The sequence below is a fragment of the Lepidochelys olivacea genome, assembly GCF_965140295.1.
Source record: "Lepidochelys olivacea isolate rLepOli2 genome assembly, chromosome: 18".
NCBI classification, from domain to species: Eukaryota; Metazoa; Chordata; order Testudines; family Cheloniidae; genus Lepidochelys; species Lepidochelys olivacea.
In genome coordinates this window covers 20210261-20229936 of record NC_140428.1, presented here as the reverse complement: position 1 = coordinate 20229936, position 19676 = coordinate 20210261, and the positions used below count along the sequence as shown (strand labels likewise).

The window sequence follows — 19676 nt, the reverse complement described above, 5'->3', positions numbered from 1 at the left end:
AGGCTTTCTGTATTAGAGAGAGGGTAAATTACAGAGCTTTGAACATCGCTCTGAAGTCAGTGAGGTTGTAGTCGGCAACCTCCTAAGGCTAGGCTGTGATCAGTTGTCACAAGCTAAACAGCTTTGGGCCTGGTCAGTGTTTGGACGGGATATATCTAAGAATAACCCACATGCTACAATTATCTTTGAGCATTCATGGAGGGCAAGTGAGGTCGCAGAGGACTGGAGAAGGGCAAACATAGTACCTATCTTTAAAAAAAGGAACAAAGAGCATCTAGGGAATTATTGGTTGGTCAGTCTAACTTTGACACCTGGAAAGCTGCTGGAACAAATGATTACACAGTCCGTTTGTAAGCACCTAGGGGATAAGAGGTTTATAAGGAATAGCCAGCATGGATTTTTTCAAAAACAAATCATGCCAAATCATCCTAACTTTCTTCATTGACAGAATTACTGGCCTAGGGGATGGGGGGAACTAGTAGATGTGATGTGTCTTGACTTTAGTAAGGCTTTTGACTTCAAAGAGAAACTGCAGAACTAAAAAGAACAGGAGGACTTGTGGCACTTTAGAGACTAACCAATTTATTTGAGCATGAGCTTTCGTGAGCTACAGCTCACTTCAATCTCCCCACTGTATTTTCCACTGCATGCATCCGATGAAGTGAGCTGTAGCTCACGAAAGCTTATGCTCAAATAAATTGGTTAGTCTCTAAGGTGCCACAAGTCCTCCTTTTCTTTTTGCGAATACAGACTAACACGGCTGCTACTCTGAAACCTGCAGAATTAAAATTCATTTGCAAATTTAACACCATTATTTCGGGCTTGAATAGGGATTGGGAGTGGCTGGCTCACTACAAAAGCAGCTTTGCCTCTCCTGGAATTGACACCTCCTCAGCAATTATTGGGAGTGGACCACATCCACCGGGATCGAATTGGCCCTGTCAACACTGGCTCTCCACTTGTGAGGTAACTCCCTTCTCTTCATGTGTCAGTATAATAATGCCTGCATCTGTAATTTTCACTCCATGAATCTGCAGAAGTGGTTTTTTTACCCAAGAAAGCTTATGCCCAAATAAATGTGTTAGTCTTTAAGGTGCCACTGGACTCCTTGTTGTTAGTAAGGCTTTTGATACAGTCCCACAACATTCTCAGAAGCAATCTAGGGAAATGTGGTCTATATTAAATTACTATAAGGTGGGAGCACAACTGGCTGAAAGACTGAGCTCAAAGAGCAATTATCAATAGTTCACTGTCAAACTGGGAGAGTGTATCTAGTGGAGTCCTGCAGGGCTCAGTCCTGTGTCTGGTACTATTCAATATTTTTAATACTTGCTTGGATAATGAAGTGGAGAGTGTGCTTATAAATGCTGCAGACACTATCAAGCTGGGAGGGGTTGCAAGCACTTTGGAAAACAGGATTGGAATATAAAACGACCTTGACAAATTGGAGAATTGGTCTGAAATCAACAAGATGAAATTCAATAAAGACAAGTACAAAGACAAAGTACTTCACTGAGGAAGGAAAAATCAAATGTACAACTACAAAATGAGCAATAACTGGCTAGGTCGTAGTACTGCTGAAAAGGATCTGCTGGTTAGAGGAGATCACAAATTGAATATGAGTCAACAGTGTGGTGAAGTTGCAAAAAAAGCTAATATTCTAGGGTGTATTAACAGGAAAGCTGTATGTAAAACACAGGAGGTAGTTGTCCCACTCTACTCAGCACTGGTGAGGCCACCGCTGAAGTACTGTGTCCAATTCTGGGTGCCACACTTTAGGAAGGATGTGGACAAATTGGAGAGAATCCAGCGGAGAACAACAAAAATGATAAAAGGTTTAGAAAACCTGGGGATGGGGATCCGTTGTTCTCCATGTCCTATTTTCAGTGGACAAGATGTATTGGGCTTAATCTTCAGCAAGGGAGGTTTAGGTTAGGTATTAAGAAAAATTTTCTAACTCTCAGATTAGTTAAGCATTGGAACAGGTTTCCAAGGGAGGTTGTGGAATCCCCATCATTGGAAGATTTTAAGAACAGGTTAGACAAACCCCTGTCAGGGACAGTCTAGAACAGGGTTTCTCAAACTGTCCACCAGGGTATTTCAGGGAATCTGTGAGTCATGTCCAGGGCTGCCGGCCCTGCTAATCAACTCCTCCCTCTCCCTCCCAGGGCCTCCTGCACAGCGCGGAACTGCTATTCAGTGGCGTGCAGGAGGCGCTGGGAGGACCAGGGATGGGGCGCATTTGGGGGGGGGAGAGGCGGGGCGGGGGTAGGGACATGGGGGAAGCAGTGGAGTGGGGGTGGGGCCTGGGACTGAGCGAGGGGCTTGGGGGTCCGTGAAAATTTTTAAATCAAAATGTTGGTCCTCGGGTTGCTAAAGTTTGAGAACTGCTGGTCTAGAAGGTTTACTTGCTCCTGCCTCTGCACAGGAGGCTGAACTTGATCTCTCGGGATCCCATCCAGACCTACAATTCTGTGATTCTATGTCACAGGGTGACACTGGCTCTTTAAGAGGAAAGAGGCCAGTGTACCTGTGACAGGTCAGTTGATCTGTCTCCCCCAACCATCCAGTTAGGCTTAAAAAAAGGGCACCGGAGTGGGGAGATTCCAAAGGGAAGACAAAAGAAGCAGTTGAGAGCTGCCTGAGAACAGAGGAGGGACAGAAAGAGCACTGAGGGTAGCCTGAGGAGAAAAAGCTGCAGGAAGCCAGAAGGAGAGCAGTAACTGTGAGCTGCAGGTGATAAGTTCTGTGGCAAGCCATTGCAGGGACTGGTCAGAACAGGGGAACTAGGCCAAGTTATAGGAAGACTTGTGCAGAGCCCCTAGGAATGAGGGGAAGAACCAGGCTGGTCAGCGTAAGTGGAGTCCAGGAGCAAGGGGTTGATCCTGGTGGGAGGAGTAGGACTCACAGGCAGGGAGCTCTTTCGGGGAAGACTTGACTTGGGGCAACAGGAGAAGACTTGCAGGAGAGAAGCAGGTCTTGGAGCTCTCAGGTAGAAGGCCTGGAGAGTGGGGTCGTGCGCCAGAGGCTGAAGGGACTAGGACAGAGTGATTGCTGACTCTGTGGTGGGTGACCTGGGAATGGTGACCTTAGAATGGGATTGAAGAGTGGCTGCATTGTAACCTTGTTTTACTTGGGGATTGGTGAGGAATTGTTTTTACTATAAAGGATCTGTGGACTGTGGCTCCAAGGGTGCCCCAAGCGGGGTTGCCGTATAACACAACAGGAAGTGTTTCTGGAAGTTTGCTAGGGGGTGCTCTTTTTGGGCACTCGACACTGACACGGTAGCCCCACAAATTGCTGGGAGCGGTCATAGCTTGCTCCAGGACTAACCCCTACGTGGAACAGAAGAGGTTCAAGCCTCTTTCTTTGTCCTGGTGCTATGTGTTCAGCTGTCCCTAGGTAACACAAGTGCTGTCCATGCACTGGTGTGTGTGGAAATGCATTGGTGAAGTTTGTGGCCTCGTTTACACTAGAAAAGGTTTGCTGGTATAACTTACACTGGTTCCCCAAACAAAATAAACTGTACTAGAGAAAGCATTTTTATGGTGGTGTAACTGTATCTAAACTAGAGCATTTGTTTGTACAGAAATGCCATAAAAATCTCCACCCCTGCAACTGACATTGCTACCCCAGTAGAAGTTTCTAGCGCAGAGGTGGCCAGAGCTGAAGCTGGTTTGAAGTGCAGGCGCCCAGGGGGTGGTGTGGAGAACCTAACGCCTGTTTGTTCTTCCTTTCCAGCTTGATCTTACAGCATTCCCCCCGGAGTCTGCATTGCTGCTCCAAGCCCAGCCTTGGCTCGACTCTGAGCAGGCTAGTGAAGGTGAGCCTGTGACGTCTTGGGCCTCTTGCACTCAATGGTGCATTGAAGCACATCAGGAAAGGATCAGGTAAGGTATTTCCTCTGGGCTGGGTGCCCGGTAACTTTGGAGGGGGGAGGAAGAGGGTTTCCAAGGCCCCTTCAGAAAGCAATACCAGTGCCTGTCTAGCATGGCAGGAGGAGAGGGGGGTCTCCAGCCAAGTCCTCTCTCAACTTTGTATTGAGCACATTGGGGCTGCCCTTTTGTTTTTGCTAATAGATGGAACTGTTCCTTCCATGAAACGGGCACCCAAGGCCAAGTTTAGACATAGTCTAGACACAGCCTGTGTATTTATAACCCTGGCCCATGACGTGGCCGCCAGTGGGGTATAAACAGCATTCAAACATGGTGAGAGGCAATGCTATTTATACCACTGGGGTGTTGAATTTAGAGACACACAACTCAAGGGACAGAGGCTGCAATTTACAGCTCAGAGAATCCACTGCTGATGTGGAGGAGCTGCCCCTCCAGCTGTGGTGGGTGGTGGGGAGAGCAGGAGATGACATGAGTTAAACTTCTGTTTAATTCTGGAGCTGAGTGGTACTGAGACACGGGGCCAAGCTCATCCCTGCTGTAACTCCACTGATTCCAGTGGCATCACACTGAGGGTGAATTTGGCCCACTGAGTGCAAGACACACACAGGGTGACTAGCAGCTGAGTCAGGCTAAGCCCAGCTCTTACAGGCTCAGCCAGAAGGCAGCTCCTGGGTAGCTCTCATGGGTGCGCTGCTGCCTGTGACCTAGGTGGGTCTTGGTTCAAGTTGCAGCAGCGACAGTGTGCATGCCCAGTAACAGCCATGAGGGTCAGGGGCTCTGCTAATGGCTTCATGGCATCCAGTCAATAGACGTGTCAACTCTCTTGCCAGGCTAAGATCTGACAAACTCATGCCAGTAACACAAAGCAAGTGGAGGGTGCCGTATAAATTATTTGCATCTTGAATGCAGGAGGACAACCCAGTGAGCCTGTAAGCTGCTGGAGCTGAGAGAGGGAGCGTGGCATGCTGGGACAGGCAGGCTTGGTGGACCACATCCCTGCAATCTGTTTCTTTTCATGTGACTCAGGGACATTCTTCAGTCAGGCAAAGTTTGGCTGCTGTTGTCCTACGTGGCTCTCAAAAAGGCTTAATCTAGGAGACAGAGGGATGGAGAGTAATTTCCCTGCTCCCATGCACTCCACAATGTCACCATTTTAAAGTGAGTCAGATTATGGCTCCGAACAACTGGCGTGGGCTTTTGTTCTATGCCACATTCCCTCTGAGGATCTCAATTCACTGGACAAACACAAATTAATTAAGCCTCACGACACCCCTTTGACTCAGGGGAGACGCTGAGATGGCCACATCGCACACACAACCCAGATCTCCTGGTCCTGTATCAGCCAGGAGACCATTCTTCCTCCTTAAGGAAAAGCTAGAGGTACAACAGGAAGTAACCTGCCAGGGCATGGGCAGCCTGTCTAGTGAATGGAGCAGGACCTGGCCTGGTGGTTGTGGAGGCCATTTGGGTCCACGGATCCAGGAATCTGGCAGTGGTCCAAGTGTGAAGCTGGAGGCGGGGTCAAGGTGCCAAGCCAAAGGTCTGAAGCCAAAACCTAAGCCAAAGGACAAGACGGAGTCGGAATCAGAGATGGAGTCAGAAACTGGAATGGAACAGAAACGAGGCTTGGAGCAAGAGCTGGAGAAGGAAGTGGGAGTAAGACCAGGGTAAGCACAGCTGCAGACATAATGTACCTTGAGCAGCTGCTTAGCTGCTGCAAGGCTCAAATAGCCAACGGCTGGCTCCCTGGGAGTGCAGCCATTTGGAGGGGCCTCACTGGGTCCAGCTGAGCTTGCTGGGTTGCCTAGCGACCAGGCTGGGAGCCAGCTGTGCCCCTGACCCAGTGCTAGCAACTGGACAAAGTGGGTCTGAGACATACAATTCTATTTGCATGGGGAGAAAACATGGTTTAGTGGTGAGAGCATAGGACTGGGAGCAACTCGTTGCATTCCCATGGGAATATCCCAACCTTTCTGCCTCAGTTTCCCCATCTGTGAATTGCAGATAACTCTGACCTACTGTGGCTTAATGTCTGTAAATTGCTTTGCAATCCTTGGATGAAATGAGATGGAAATGCAGTGAATTATTATTATTTATAGCCGAGTTTGATCTCTCAACCACCAGTCCAATTTCTTTACCCACCCTGCATCCTTGGAATGGACTCGTGACACTTTCTGTCCCAGTTTCTCTTTGTCCCAAGAATCTGTTGGGTTTCTTTTAACCCTTTGCAAACCTCTTGTCAAGCAGTAGCTTTCTGCTGTATTTTGGCACTGATCAGTTCTCTCTGGGAGCCATTACTGCTCTGGCCCTTCCCCAACCTCAGAAAGATGAGAGGAAGGAAGGATGGCTGAAAGAACCAGTTGAGTGAACAGGGTCCTTCAAAGTTAACAGGGTGCAGGAGGCCATCCTCAGATTCAGCCCTGCAGGAGAAGGAGGGGAAGAAGCCCTGCAGAGGAAGGAGTGTCACAACAAGAACAGGACACATCTGTACTTCCTTCTCCTTCCCCTAGTGTGCTGCAAAGAGTTCTAGGTTACTGCCTCAAACTGGGACGAACTGGTTCTGTAGGTGATGGGGGGGGGGTGCAAAAAGTGTGAGGTTGGACTCGTGGCAATAAATATCCTCCCGTGTCCTTTGTATGTTATGAAACACCCCACCTGTAGCCTCCAAAAAACTTTGTACAGGCATAATTAACTTTAATCATAGCTTGTGTCAATGCAGTGCTTTTCCTCTAAGGAGCCAATGCACTTTGATTCCCACAACCCCCACATCAACCATGACCCCATTTACAGATGGGCAGCTCAGGCACAGAGGTGAAGGGCCCAAGCCCACAGTCATAGGGAGTGGGTGGGAATGGAACCCTGAGCTCCCAAGTCCCACCCCAATGCTTTAACTATGAGATCAGCCTCTCTCCCCAGCCAGGCCCCTACACTGGCAGGGTCCCTCTTTTCTCTCCCACTCCCTGAGACTGGCCTCTCTTGCCCCTTCTCCAAGTCCAAGTGCAGGGACCCGGCTTCTCCATTGCCCTGCGCTTTTTGGATCACTTGACAGCTAGGCGTAGAGTCTTGCTATTCTGACTGGCTAGCATTGCATACCCCCGGCGCACGAAGCCCAAAGGAGAGGTGAATCATCCCATTGCACACAATGCTGGGGAGACGCTTGGGCACAGGAAACTGCCTTAATGTTGAAATGAGCAAGAGTCACATCCGACCTCCCCCGCAGGCTCTACTTTCCCTCCAGTGTGGCGCTGGCAGAAAGCATTAGTGCAAAGGCCTTCCTGGTTTACCAACTCTCCCCTCCCCACCACCTGGTAAGAAAGGCAAGCGGTCCCCGACGCAGTTAGAAAGGCAGAGGATGAGCAGGAGCTGGTGTCTGCAGCAGGCAGAAGAGAGGTCACCGGAGGAAGAGCAGCAGAGCACGCCCCAGACTCCATGCACATGAGGCATTTCTGCAACTGAGAGAGCTTGGCAGCTTTCCGATGGGAGTCCTGCAAATTTCTGCTGCTTCTCTTCCGCGCGATTATTAGCGAGAATAGGTCCGCCCTTCACTCCTACCAGCACAGTGTAAAAATAACATCAGAAAAGGGGAAATAATAGGGGAAAGGGGGCAGGGAACCACTGTACATCTCACTGCACTGAGTCCATCACTGGACAGCGGGAAATGTAGCTGATTGCAGCTTTCAGGGGTGATGTTAATGTGGTGAGCTCCCACTCACTGTATCCTCCTAACTGCAGAGGACAAAAGACCTGCCACCACCAAAATGTCTTCCTTCATCCCCAGAGTAAACTGTAACCATACTGGATACTGACAGCACTGGGCAAACATAACCTGGCTGCTTTATGCTGCAGTCCCCATGTGCAAAGCCATTCATTGGGGCTTCCAGACAAGCGCGGGGCAGAACAGAACTTCTGCAGGGGGGATCCAAGCGCAATGTGCCCTGCTGTGTTTGGGGCATAATTAGTCTTTTATGAGCTAGCCGAATGCAAGGCAAGAATTTATGGGCCACGGAGGGTTCTGCTAGGAGTGTTTATAGTGCCCCCTTGCATACAGCTGGGCTGCTGTACAAACAACATTTAAAGGAAGCTGTCCCAAAAGTGGCCACGCTGCTTGGATCAAACAAACCAACAAAGGCAGGGGTGGTGGAGAAAGAGCCAGAGAAACAGAAAAGGGGAGATATGAATAGTCAAAGTTAAACTCACTCAAATAGAAAAGCCTCAGAAACAACTGTAGAGAGATTTTCCAGCTGCACAGGGCTACTGCTGGGCCATGCTCAGGGCAGTAGCATGACAGATGATGTCCCTGAACAGAGAAGGGCCTGATTTCCACTTCATCCTGGGGCAACGTGGCAGGACATCCATGTCTGCAAGGGCTTCAGCTGAGGTGGAGGTATGTTCTTGCGGTTAGGGCACTGGCCTGGGACTCTGGAGACCTGGGCTTAAGTCCCTTTGTGACCTAGGGCAAGTCTTCACTGCAGAGTTAGCCATGGCTCTTAGTCAGGACTCTCTCCAGCCCTCCCTTTGACATGTGTTTAGTGGTGTTCTCAACCCAGGCTAGCTGAGGGACTATAGGCTTAAACCCAGTTGAGTGTTTCAACTGGGCTGGTAACACACTGACTTTCCAGGCTAAACCATGGAGTGCTCATAGTCCTCCAGTGTGTTCCCACAATTCCCCATGTGCTCAGACACATTCTTCTGCCATTCACTGGGAAAGAATCAGAGCATCTTGGGTTTACTGCAGCACAAGGACGCCTGGGAGATGCCCCCAGAAGCCCTAGTGACACATACAGGGGAGAGCAGCACCAATGAACACACGGTAACTTGGGGCCTGGCTTTGCAGTGTGGCTGCTCTTACCCAGGGTAGGTTGACCTGGGTGCCAATCACCCAGGCAAACTCTCCATGGGCAGAAGAGGCTCGAGTGTCACTCAGGCACCTTTTGGGTCTAGTCTAGGTTGCTGAGGGAGTCTGGACTAGAGTCACTATTACACTCTGATGCACCCCAGAACAGCAATCCCAAAACACAAGAAAATCGAAGCCAGACACACAGGTAGATGGTCCATCAAAACATGTAATAACCATGAACCAATTAAGTCATCAACAGCCTGAACAAAACATAACAGCAGTCCTGATGGCAGGTAGGAAGCAGCAGGCCCTGAATAACTGCTCACACCCAATGCTACCCCCCCGCCACACACACACAGGAAGAGGACTTGGAAGACTGAGTTCAGGGAGCAGGAACTAGGCAACATACAGGAACAAGAACAGGGAGCAGGAAGCAATAATCACGAAGGCAAGACACACATACCAGTCATCACAATCACCCTGACTCCTCCATCTGAGCAGAGGAATAGCATGTCAATGAGTCAAAATGACTCTCTTCCCCTTTAAACGTGGGGGTTTTCTCTGCACTGCTCTCTGCAAGAGTTTCAGGCTGAGTTCGTTACAAAGCCTGGCACACGAGCGTTCAGGCTGGAAGCACTTACACCTCCCCAGATGCACGCAGACACGCTGCGGGTCGGTGACTCACTCAGCCGCCCTGCGGTGGATAATTGTGGCTCAGCATGCAGGTGCACAAGAGCCTCAGCTGACATGCTCCCAGCACAGCTGCTCTCTTGGGGATGGGAGCTCCCGCTCCCTACAAACGTCTCTCTGTGCATCCCTGACTTGGCACATGTACAATGCTAAAGGAGGCATGTGGTGCCCTCTAGTGTCTGTAGCAAAATGTCACAGGGCCTCAGCGGCATGGCGAGGGCTGGTGATTTCTGCCCCCTGCAGCTGAATAACCTTTTTAAGGTGGTAGAGAATTAATTCTTCCCTCTAGTGCCTCAGCCCACTGCATGGCTTACGGTCCATGGGGAAGGTTGCCAATCTTCCAGGATTGTCCTGGAGTCTCCAGGAATCAAAGATTGTATCATGGGATGAAACCTCCAGGAATATTTCCAACCAAAACTGGCAACACTGTCCATGGGCCAGAGGCCGCCTTTGACCCGTGAGATGCAGGGTTCCTGTCACTAATCGTGAAGAGTCCCGCTAGTTTGAGATGGCCCAAGTGAAGTTCATGGTTATACGCAACTGCCACCATGCCTGAGCTCCTCGCAGATGTTCATGGTGCAACTGCGCGTTCGCGTCAGGGGGCGATGAGGCTACAAGTTTAACCAAGTACCTATAAGGAATGCCAGCTGCAACAGGGGATATTCACCCGTAGAGATGTACCCCTGTATCTGTCCCTGCATCCTCGCAGTGGCAGAAATCCCTTTAAAGGAATGTGGGCTATTAGACCTAAAATACATAGCTGAACAGTGGTTAAACGATGCCATCTGCAGGCATTGGCCAAGGCAGCATCATTTGAGACCTGGGACTGAGTTCAAGTCCCACACAGGGTTATGGTTCGGAATTGGAGTATGTTTCCAAGGTACAGCAATGGTGTGTGAGCTGCTTGCAGTAGATCTTAGCTTCCAGTTGTGGAAGTCTGAGATCAACTGTTCTCGGGAGACTTCAGCAGGATCTGAACTAGGAAACAGACCTCCCGCCCCACACACACTTCTAATTTGGGATCTGACAGAATGGGGGTCAGGTTTGAACCCAAACCTTTCGTGCTCACATAAACTCCCGCGTGGTTGGGACTGGAGGTTCTGGTTTTGGCCCATCTCACAAAAACAGTGGCAGGGTTTAAGAAGGCAGCATGATTCTCTCACCCTGACCAAAGCAGGGCTGTAAACTGAGGTGCAAAAGCACATTTTTATGCAGTCATACTTACACAGCATGCCCTGCCCTTCGTGCAATTAGAAGTTATCTGGTGACTGCCATGCTGAACAGCCAGTTCATAGGCGTTCACTGCTTGCTGGCAGGCATCCTGAGGCATAGTTAATCCTGTTGCTGTGCTCTCCAGGAAAGTTCTAAGCAAGTTCCTTCTAGGTGATGTGGATGGAGGATGTTCTTGTGATTAAGAGATGGGAGTGGGAAAGACGATTTTTGGGTTCTGTTCCTAGTACTACCACAGCCTTCCTCAGATGCATCAGTGAACCTCACTGTGGCTCAGTTTCCCTATTGTAAAAGGGGGCTAGTACCCATCTCAGAGGGGCGTTGTGATCACTGATTGATGTTTGCCAGGTGCTTGGAGATCATTGGATGGTGAGTGCTATGGAAGTGCAAACCATTGTCACTACTGTATATGCCCACTGAAAGCTGGCAGAAGTCTCCTCTCCACTCAGCCAACCCAGCAGGAGGTGCATCCGCCTCCCCAGCTCCTGCTTGCCCCCTTTCCCTTCTGGGGAATGAGACATCAGTACCCTCCACTCCCAGGAGAGGCCCTCTCCTCCCAGCAGATGCAGAGTTGCTCCCTGCCCTGCCTGGCCTTTCTGCTCTCCTGCCTGTGTATCATTGCTGCCTCAGGGCCAGTTCCTCCTTGCCCCTGCTCTCAGCTGCCAGGCCCCAAGAAGGGAAATCTGGCAGTGGAGTGGGTCAGGATAGGACCGTCTCCGTCCTGTCCCCCTCTAGTTGGAGACCTTCAGTGTTAGAATCTCGATATCCAGTGGGGAATACTGGAAACAGGCCATTCCTTCAGGTATAAACCTCCGCCCCACCACAAAGTTCCCAGAGCAGCTGCCAGGAGACCGAGCCATAGTCTTTCTCATGCTGAGTGACTTGGAATTGCTGAAAGGAGAGATCAGCCCTGGCAGGGTGCACAGGGGAAGGTTCTGCAGGTTTCAGTTACTTTCTGGCCCTGACTGTTGAGCTTTTAGGCAGGGCTGAGTCTGGCTTCTTGTTTGTTATTGAAATGCAAGGATTCCAGAGGCCTTGACTGGATGCTCCTCTTGCATTCAGGGGAATTTCTCTTTGCATGGAAAATTGCAGCAGATGAGAGTGCATTGCTGCATCCACATGCTGCTCGTCCCCAAGCACCTGCTGCCTGCTCCAGCAGTCGGAGCTGGAGCTAGCCCCTTTGGTACTGCTCAAAGCTGCTCCCAGTCATAGTATTAAACATTGCTTCAGAGCAAGGATTCCAGCAGAGGGACAGTCAAAAAGAATTGCATAATAGTTCAAATAAGAAATACTTTGAAGCCTCACCAGACTCGGATGCTAAAGCAATTGCCGAATTCCCCAGGTTTGCTTTGCCAATGACTGATTTTCAGCATTCAGGCAGGGACGGAGTTCCAAGCAGTGACGATTTTTGTAGGTAGCGGAAGGACTTCAATGTGTATAATACAACAGGCGCTGTCCTACATTCCCTGCACACCTAAAACTATTGAAACCAGAGCATGTCTTGTCTGCAGTCTCCTGCCCTAACTAGGCCTAGTTGCTATTTCACATGTATTGTCTAACCTTAAAGATGCAGGCCTCAATCTTGGCTAGTGCAGCACAGAGCTGGACAACCCATAGCCAGCAGCGTGATCGTGGACCAGAAGGTAGCTGATGTTATTTGGGCCCCTCTGTAACCTCGCAGGGAGGCCACTACATGTGTTCGCTGGGCTAGTGCTGTAGAAGGACTTGCCGGGATGTGGCTTGTTCATTTGCCTGGTGCCTCATTTGACACCACCACTCCCATGCTCGTTATGTTTACCCATTTGGGGTGAGGAGAGGGAAGAGGAGGAGGAGCAGTGTGGGGTGGAGGTAGGTCACAGCCAGCAATTGACCCAAGTGTAATTGTACACTCTCTCACATGCACCACAGTTGTCCGTTTACAGACATCTGCCAGAAGCCAGCTCCTGGCACAGGGATATTAAGAAGCTATCCCTCCGTAGGTGCTTGGATACCATGATGGTATGTGCAGAAGAACCTAGACCAGAAGATGGTTGTGTCTCTTCCTGTGTACTCCTTGCCTGGTCTATTCTTTGGCTCCAAGTGCCATATAGCACCAAGTGTGCCAGTCATCCCAGAGCCTTCCCCCCCCCTCCTCCCCCCAGGTTCTGCCCTTCCCCCCAGGTTCTGCCCGTATTCTGGCGTGATTTGTCTCCCTACTTTGGCTAAAGTAACACCCATGTGTTGCTGGTGCCAGTATCTCACGCAGGACCCTGGAGGCACGGAAGAGCGAGCCCTGTTCTTATCCTCTGATGGCATCACCTCCTGCCTCCTCTTTATCGGCAGTGATGTGATGAGCTCAGTTCCTGATAGCGGGCGGAGCATGCAGTGCTAGAAGATCTTTGTTTTGACTTGCTAGCAGAACATATTTGATATGGAAACCTTGAGCCTGGCCCCAGTCTCCTTACGCAGGCAGGGCTCCTGTTGACTTCAGTGGGAGTCTTGTCTGCGTTAGGAGTGCAGGATTGCTGAGGGATTGGTCATAGCCTGTGCCCAGGCTAGATAACCCCTCAAGTGGACGGAAGGGTTGTGTATTGGGTTCATGCCAGTTAGCGGTGTGTGTCAAGAAGAAGGGGACGCACTGGAGGTTGCATGTGCATGCATGTGAGAGGAGTGCAAGTTGAGGCGCATGGTGTGCGTATATCTTGGGGTGGTTTGTGCTTCTTAAAGGTGTGTGGTGGGGTTTGCTTGTGAGTGTTGCAGGTTCATGACTGCTAAAGAGATGTGCTTTGGGGGTGGGTTGTGTGTGTGTGTGTTGGGGGAGGTCACGTGCTACAGGGGTTGTGTAATGGTGTGTGTTAATGGGATCATGCCTACTGGGGGGGTCACACCTTCTAGAGGCATATGTTTTGGGTGTTGCATGTGTGTGTTTGTGTTGGGGGGGTGTCAGACTTGCTGGAGGAGTGTGCACTGGGAATTGTGTGTGTAGGGGGATGGTGGCGTCCACATTTGCTAGAAGTGTGTGTGTTGGGGGATCATTCAGGCTGGAAGGTTGTGTGTGTTGGGGGATCATGCCTGCTAGAGGGGGTATGTGCATGTGCTGGGGATTGTGTGTTAGGGCCGACATGCTGAATGAGGTGACTGCCCAGGAACCTGGCTGGGGATGTTTCCCATCTCAGGTCTTTGTCCGGGGGAGGATGCCGAGCTCATTTCCTCGGCGCCTGGCACTGCCTCTGCTTCCCAGCTCCCCAGCAGCCCTGTGAGGCTGCAGGGAGGCCATGAGGTGAGGCATGTTTGAGCCGTTGCCTGGGTGACAACTAAACATTTGCTTCAAATAAGAATTGTAAAATAACTTCGCACTGGGGCCATGGGGAGGGGGCTTATTGTTCTAGGGAGCCCCATAAAATCCTGAGTGAAAAGCTACTGGTGCGAGCCAAGTTGTCTGAGCCTCAAAGCTGACTCGGAGCCCTATGCCTCTAGCCCTCCTCCTGGGCGGGAAAAGACTAGTAGAGAGGGAAGCATGTCTCTGAGAGCTCCGTGCAGCGCACCCGGCAAAGCACCAGGCTGCCCTGGCTCTCATCCCCCAAACTCGGGGGGGGAGGAGGGGGGACCCTGTCACTCTGGTTCTGGAGACACTTGGCACCCTGGCTCATTTTCCCCCCAGCCTGGGTATGGTACAGCCTCTGGGCACCCTTCGACCTGCCTCTGGGCACCCATTGCCCTCTGGCCTGGCTCTGGCCGACTGCAGCAACCTGGGGCACTGCAATCCCCAAGAGCTTTGCCAGCTGTTCACTCTTTTGTTGCCTTCTCTGGGGCTGCACAGATGTCACTCTGATTGGTCCCAGGAGGCTGTGTGTGATTGTGGGCTGGAGTCCAAGCCTGCCCTTGCTGAACCAGCTTGGATGTTGCACATCCGGCTCAGCCGACACTTGTCTCGCTGTGATGTGGCAAGAGAGGGCTGGCTGGGTGGGGAAGCAGCAGGCTCTTCCTGTGCTTGTATGCCCTGGATACGCCTGTCTTCAGAAGTCAGGTGGCAAGGACGTGGAAGAGAAGCCTTCCTGGGGAGAATGCGGCTGTGTCTTCTCCTTGCCCTTTGTGGATGTATTCCTGGATAGATGGCGTGGAGCCTTCTTGCAGCTCTGACTGCCGTTTATTATGCTTTCCCTCTGGCCATGGGGAGAGCTATGTTCCCAGCAGATGCAGCATTGCTCAAGTGCACCCTGGGCATGGATTACACCTTCCTCTCTAGCACGGGGTGCTGCTGGAGGCATGATGCCAGGCTTGATAGGATTTGTCAGCCCAGATCAGATTGTTATGGGTGATACCCCCAAAAGCCAGCTCCTCCCAAACACTAGTATGTGGGATCATGGGCCACCAATTATTGAGGTGTCATTGCAGGAGTGGGCAGGGATCATTTCTGTGTTCCTTCTTCGTATAGCACCTAGCACTGTGGGGTCCTGCTCCCTCGCTGGGACTTCAAGGTGCTAAATAATAAAGGACTATAACAGTATCACCAGGTAACATACTTGTGGCTGACTGAGCCCCATGTGACTTTGCATCATGGGTGAACCCTGCAGCACAGGACCCAGCGTTTGGGGACTGTGGCTCTTTTTGCTCCTCCCGGCTAAGTGAAAAAAGTCTGTCCCTCCCTGACCAGAGTCAATGTCAAAATAGATAGCCAGTACAAATTGTCTGCCCTGTTCTGCTTTGTGGCAAAGCTGGCCCTGGGTGTGGTGTATGGTGGGGGTCATGCCTTCAGGCAGACAGCGCTGCAATAGTTTGTAGTCATGGGATGGACTGGGCTATAGCTCACAAGTAGCAGGCAGTTACCCACCTTCCTTCCACCCTGTTGGGTGAGATGTATCAGCAGGCTGCCATTTGCCCTGAATGCAGCGATTCCTTTCTCTTTAAAAATCCACACCCGTTGCTGCCCCTTCCAGCTTGACTCCTTGTCCCCACAGATAGGCCCTTTTCCTCCCTGTGTGAGCCCAAGCTAGGCCAAAGCTGGAGCTACAGACCCCAAACTTTGGGGTTCAAATAAACAAGAGGGGCCCGAATCACCCACCGTTTGAATTTAACCAAATCCCAACTGAAAGCAGATTTGCAAGCCCCGCCTGCCCGCCCTTCCCTCCATCTCCCGTTTGGTTGCTTTCCAGTTTGAATCAGTTTCCAGTCTCCAGGGCTAAGTGCTCCCTAGTTACACAAAGGCAAAACCATTGTAGATAAAGTGGTCCTCAGAATAGAATGGATGCCCCAGAGGCTCTCCTGGATAAGGCAGCACCAGCAAGTGGTGCTGTATGACTGACTGGAGGAAAAAATAATGTGAGAGGCAGAGGCGGAACCAGAATCCACCCCACACCCTGATCTTCTCTTGGCCTCATGTCAACTCCAGAGCCACATGGTGGGGTTGCAGGTAGGGTGGCCACCTCTAAGAGTGTGATGTTTGCATGGTCACAAGTTGGTGTGATACTGTCACATCATGATGCTGTGTTGAATCTACAGGTACTCTCATGTCCTGCACCCTGGTTGTAGCGTGCGTGGCATAGGACATCCTTGTCAATACCAGAACTGTCCCATAAAGAAAAGGAGGACTTGTGGCACCTTAGAGACTAACCAATTTATTTGAGCATAAGCTTTCGTGAGCTATAGCTCACTTCATCGGATGGAAATCCGGTTGGGTCGCATCCTGAGGCTAGAAGATCCCTCGAGGTCCAGCTCAGATAGAAGGGGTGGTCTTGCATTGAAGAAACTGGGCTGGGCCGAAGGAGACCTGGGTTCAATACTTGGCTCTGCCACATGCTCCCTGTGCACCCTTGGGGCAAATCATTTAATAGCTCTGTTCCTTGTCTGTAAAATGAGGCTCCTCCTTCCTTTGCTTGTCTTGCTTATTTAGAATGTAAACTCTCTGGGGCACAGACCGATTCTTACTGTCTGTACAATGCCTAGAACGGTGGAGCTCTGATCTCCGTTGCCACCGCTAAGGACTATTATCATTCCAATAACGAGGGATCAGGATACTCATGGAATTTGGAGCCCATCCAGCATTTCCTTACCTCTAATTATTGAACATCTTGGTGAGTGAGTTTGAGGACAGAGTGTGCATTATGTGACCAAGTCTGGAGGAAGAGCAAGTTAATTTGAATTAGAGCTTTAGAACTCCCCTGAGGGCTGGTCTACATGAACACTTAGTTCGCAGAAAGCTGGGGTGTAAATCTACCCTGCACTAGCCTGCTGCACATTAAGTGTCCGTGTGGACCCTGCTGCTGCACACTAAAAGTTCCATAGTGCACGTTGCTCCTCCCCACTTTGAAATGGGAGTAGATTAAAGCATGCTATGGGACTTCTAATGCGGGACAGCAGGGTCCACACAGGCACTTTGTGTGGTGTAGATTTACTCTCCAGCTTGGGTAAGTGTTCATGTAGACAAGCCCAAAGACTCTAGAAAGCCATGTACAGAATCCATTTACAGCTGGGGCCAGAGTTCAGAGAGTCTATGGAGCAATTTTGCTGGGGTATATGGAGGAAGGGGAGCAGGAGGTGGTTTGTGAGGCTGCTACCCTAGCAAATTCCGGTGAGCTAGGGTGGTAACTGGCATCACCTAGTGAAGGGGTGATTCACTTTAAATTGCTAGGGGCAGAGCCTGAAATGAAGACCAGTAGGGCTGGGAGAATGGGAAAATGCAAAAGTGATTGCAGAGCCATGAGTAAAAGCACATTCCTCTCCACCTGCACCTCAGCCCTAGTTTGGAGAGAGAGAGAAAGAGAGTGTGTGTGTGTGTGTGTCTCTCTCTCTCAATCATACAGACAGAAACACACAGAATCACCAACAGGGTAGCCCTGAGCCAAACTGCTATGGAAATAAACCCCAACTCTCCTCCCTGGAGGGCTGGGACTGAAGTCTGATTTGTGGATGGCTGACAGATTCTTACCCCAGCTGGATTGAGACAATAGGTACCAGCTGAAGTGGCGTATTGAGGTGGCATATACTGCGAATAAACCCACTGTGAATCTCTGCCTCTGAACAAGACATTCTTAACATCTGACTGGAGCTTGTCCTACTAGGTCTCATTAAAATACAGCTATTCTGCTTCTGTGTAAATCATGCAGGCTCCCTCCCTGGGGGTGGATGGCTCCCAGAATTACACCGGGTCATGATCTCTGCTACTGCGTCCTCCCTATTGAACTACTTTTGGGGAGGAGAGGAAGAAACCTAAGTTAAACTCTGAAGTTAACCATTTTCTGCCTAGCTGGCAATGTGATTTCCAGTGAAATTCTGAGTGCTGGTGAAGGGCTCTGGACTGGCAATTCTGGAAACTGAAGGCCTCTGCCCCCAGAATAGGTAGTTAGGGCTGGCTAAAAATTTCCCATCGAAAAGTGCCTGCTCTCTGTGGAACATACTGACTTTTTTTTTTTTCAGTGTAAAAATATCAAACACCTGAAAATCCAAGTGTCCTTGCTCCAGTGTCTCATGGAAGTTGCAACTCAGTTTCCTTGTGTCTCCATTCTCTTCTAAGAGCCTGGCTCCCCAGCCAGGCCACATCTCCCATGGTGCGCCATGGCCTGGGCCTCCACTCACCGTTAGGGGAGACTGGTGCATGATGGGAGAGGTAAGCAGGTGTGCAGTGGGCTGGGCTCCTGGGTTCTACACTCAGCCTTGCCCCTGCTGTACAATCTAAGGCAAATGACTTAACCTTTTAGGGCCCAGTCCTGCTCCCAGTGAAATCAATGGCAAAACTTTTGTCGACTTAAATGCTGAGATCAAGACCTTAGTGCTTTAGTTTATCCAACTGTAATAATAACAGCATTCATGCAGCACCTTGCATCTTCAAAGCATATCCAGGCACTATCTAATTAAAACAAATTAACCAAGTAATACTCAGTACAGCTGCTTCAAAGAGTCACTGTGCTGCAGCAAAAGACTGAATTCTCTGTTTGTTTTCATTGCAGAAATCTTCAAAGCAGATTTAATGGTTCCTCCCTAGTGGGGGCCAGGGAATGTGAGGGTTAATTAATGTTTGTAAAGCGCTTTGAGATTCTTGGAGGGAAGGTTTTGTAAGTGTAACACACTGGCCAAGTGTGTCTGTGTCCCAGTCTGTAGCTGATTCACAGGAGAGAGCCGTCTGCTACTGCCATCAACCCTTTAGCTCAAGTGAATGAGGTCTGTGCATTGGAGGTCCTGTGATTAATCCCTGCTGATGCCCCAGCCAAGGGGTCATTATATAAATATTACTGTTAATTTTGAATTACTCAGGTAACTGCGAGTGCAAAGAACTCTGCCCCAAGTGAACGTCTCTTGATGTTCTCATGCTCTCTGCTCTGCTCTCATGAGGAGAGAGAACGGAGAGGATCTGACAAAGGGATATAGGAGTAGGAGAAGTGCAAATATAAAGGCTGCACTGTGTTCTTCCTTGGTTTGATTGCTCACCAGAAGGGAATGTCTTGCACTGGGCGGGGGGATGATGAGTGGGAGGTGTGTGTGTGTGGGTGGGGGAGCCTCTCCCACCAAGAATCTGTCTGTGTACCCTGTAGAGTTCTCTACTTTTCAGCCAGCCTGTGAGATGGGAAACATGCGAGAGGCTGCTCAGCAGAGCAGGGATTTAGGGATTGTTTTATGGGAGATGATATCAAATGCTTTCATCTGGAGTTCTCTGATGTCTATGTTTCCTCCCTTTATCTCTTTCCCCTTCCTCTTTAACCACACACGCTCAGAGGAGAGAGGAGCAGGGCCAGCCCCTTTGCAGCCGCAACATGAAGCTACAGACAGATCCCATGTGGCCTGTAACTCGCACACCGCTTTGATCATGTGACATTTACATTGGCCATCTGATAAAGGAGACAGAACTGGGTTATGTGTATGCTGCTGCCTCTTCAGCCCATGCTGTCTCAGCAGTGTTCCCAGTGGTTTTGTATAGATGTTGAATAATATCAGGAAGAGGATTGAGCCTTGAGGGACTCCGTTGGTGTGGAACCATCATCCACGAACATCCCTTTGGGTTTCAGGAGAAAGATCTGAGCCGTTTCTGGCTATTACTGTTATATGTAGCATGC

General features: G+C 50.2%; 1 long non-coding RNA gene across 1 annotated transcript; it reads left to right on the top strand.

Moving 5' to 3' along the window:
- Positions 1–862: 862 nt before the first annotated feature.
- LOC311532812 lies at positions 863–5556 on the top strand. Its single transcript, XR_014714453.1, has 3 exons — positions 863–966; positions 3742–3890; positions 4806–5556. It is a non-coding gene; the product is annotated as an uncharacterized lncRNA (long non-coding RNA).
- The last annotated feature ends 14120 nt before the right edge of the window (positions 5557–19676 follow it).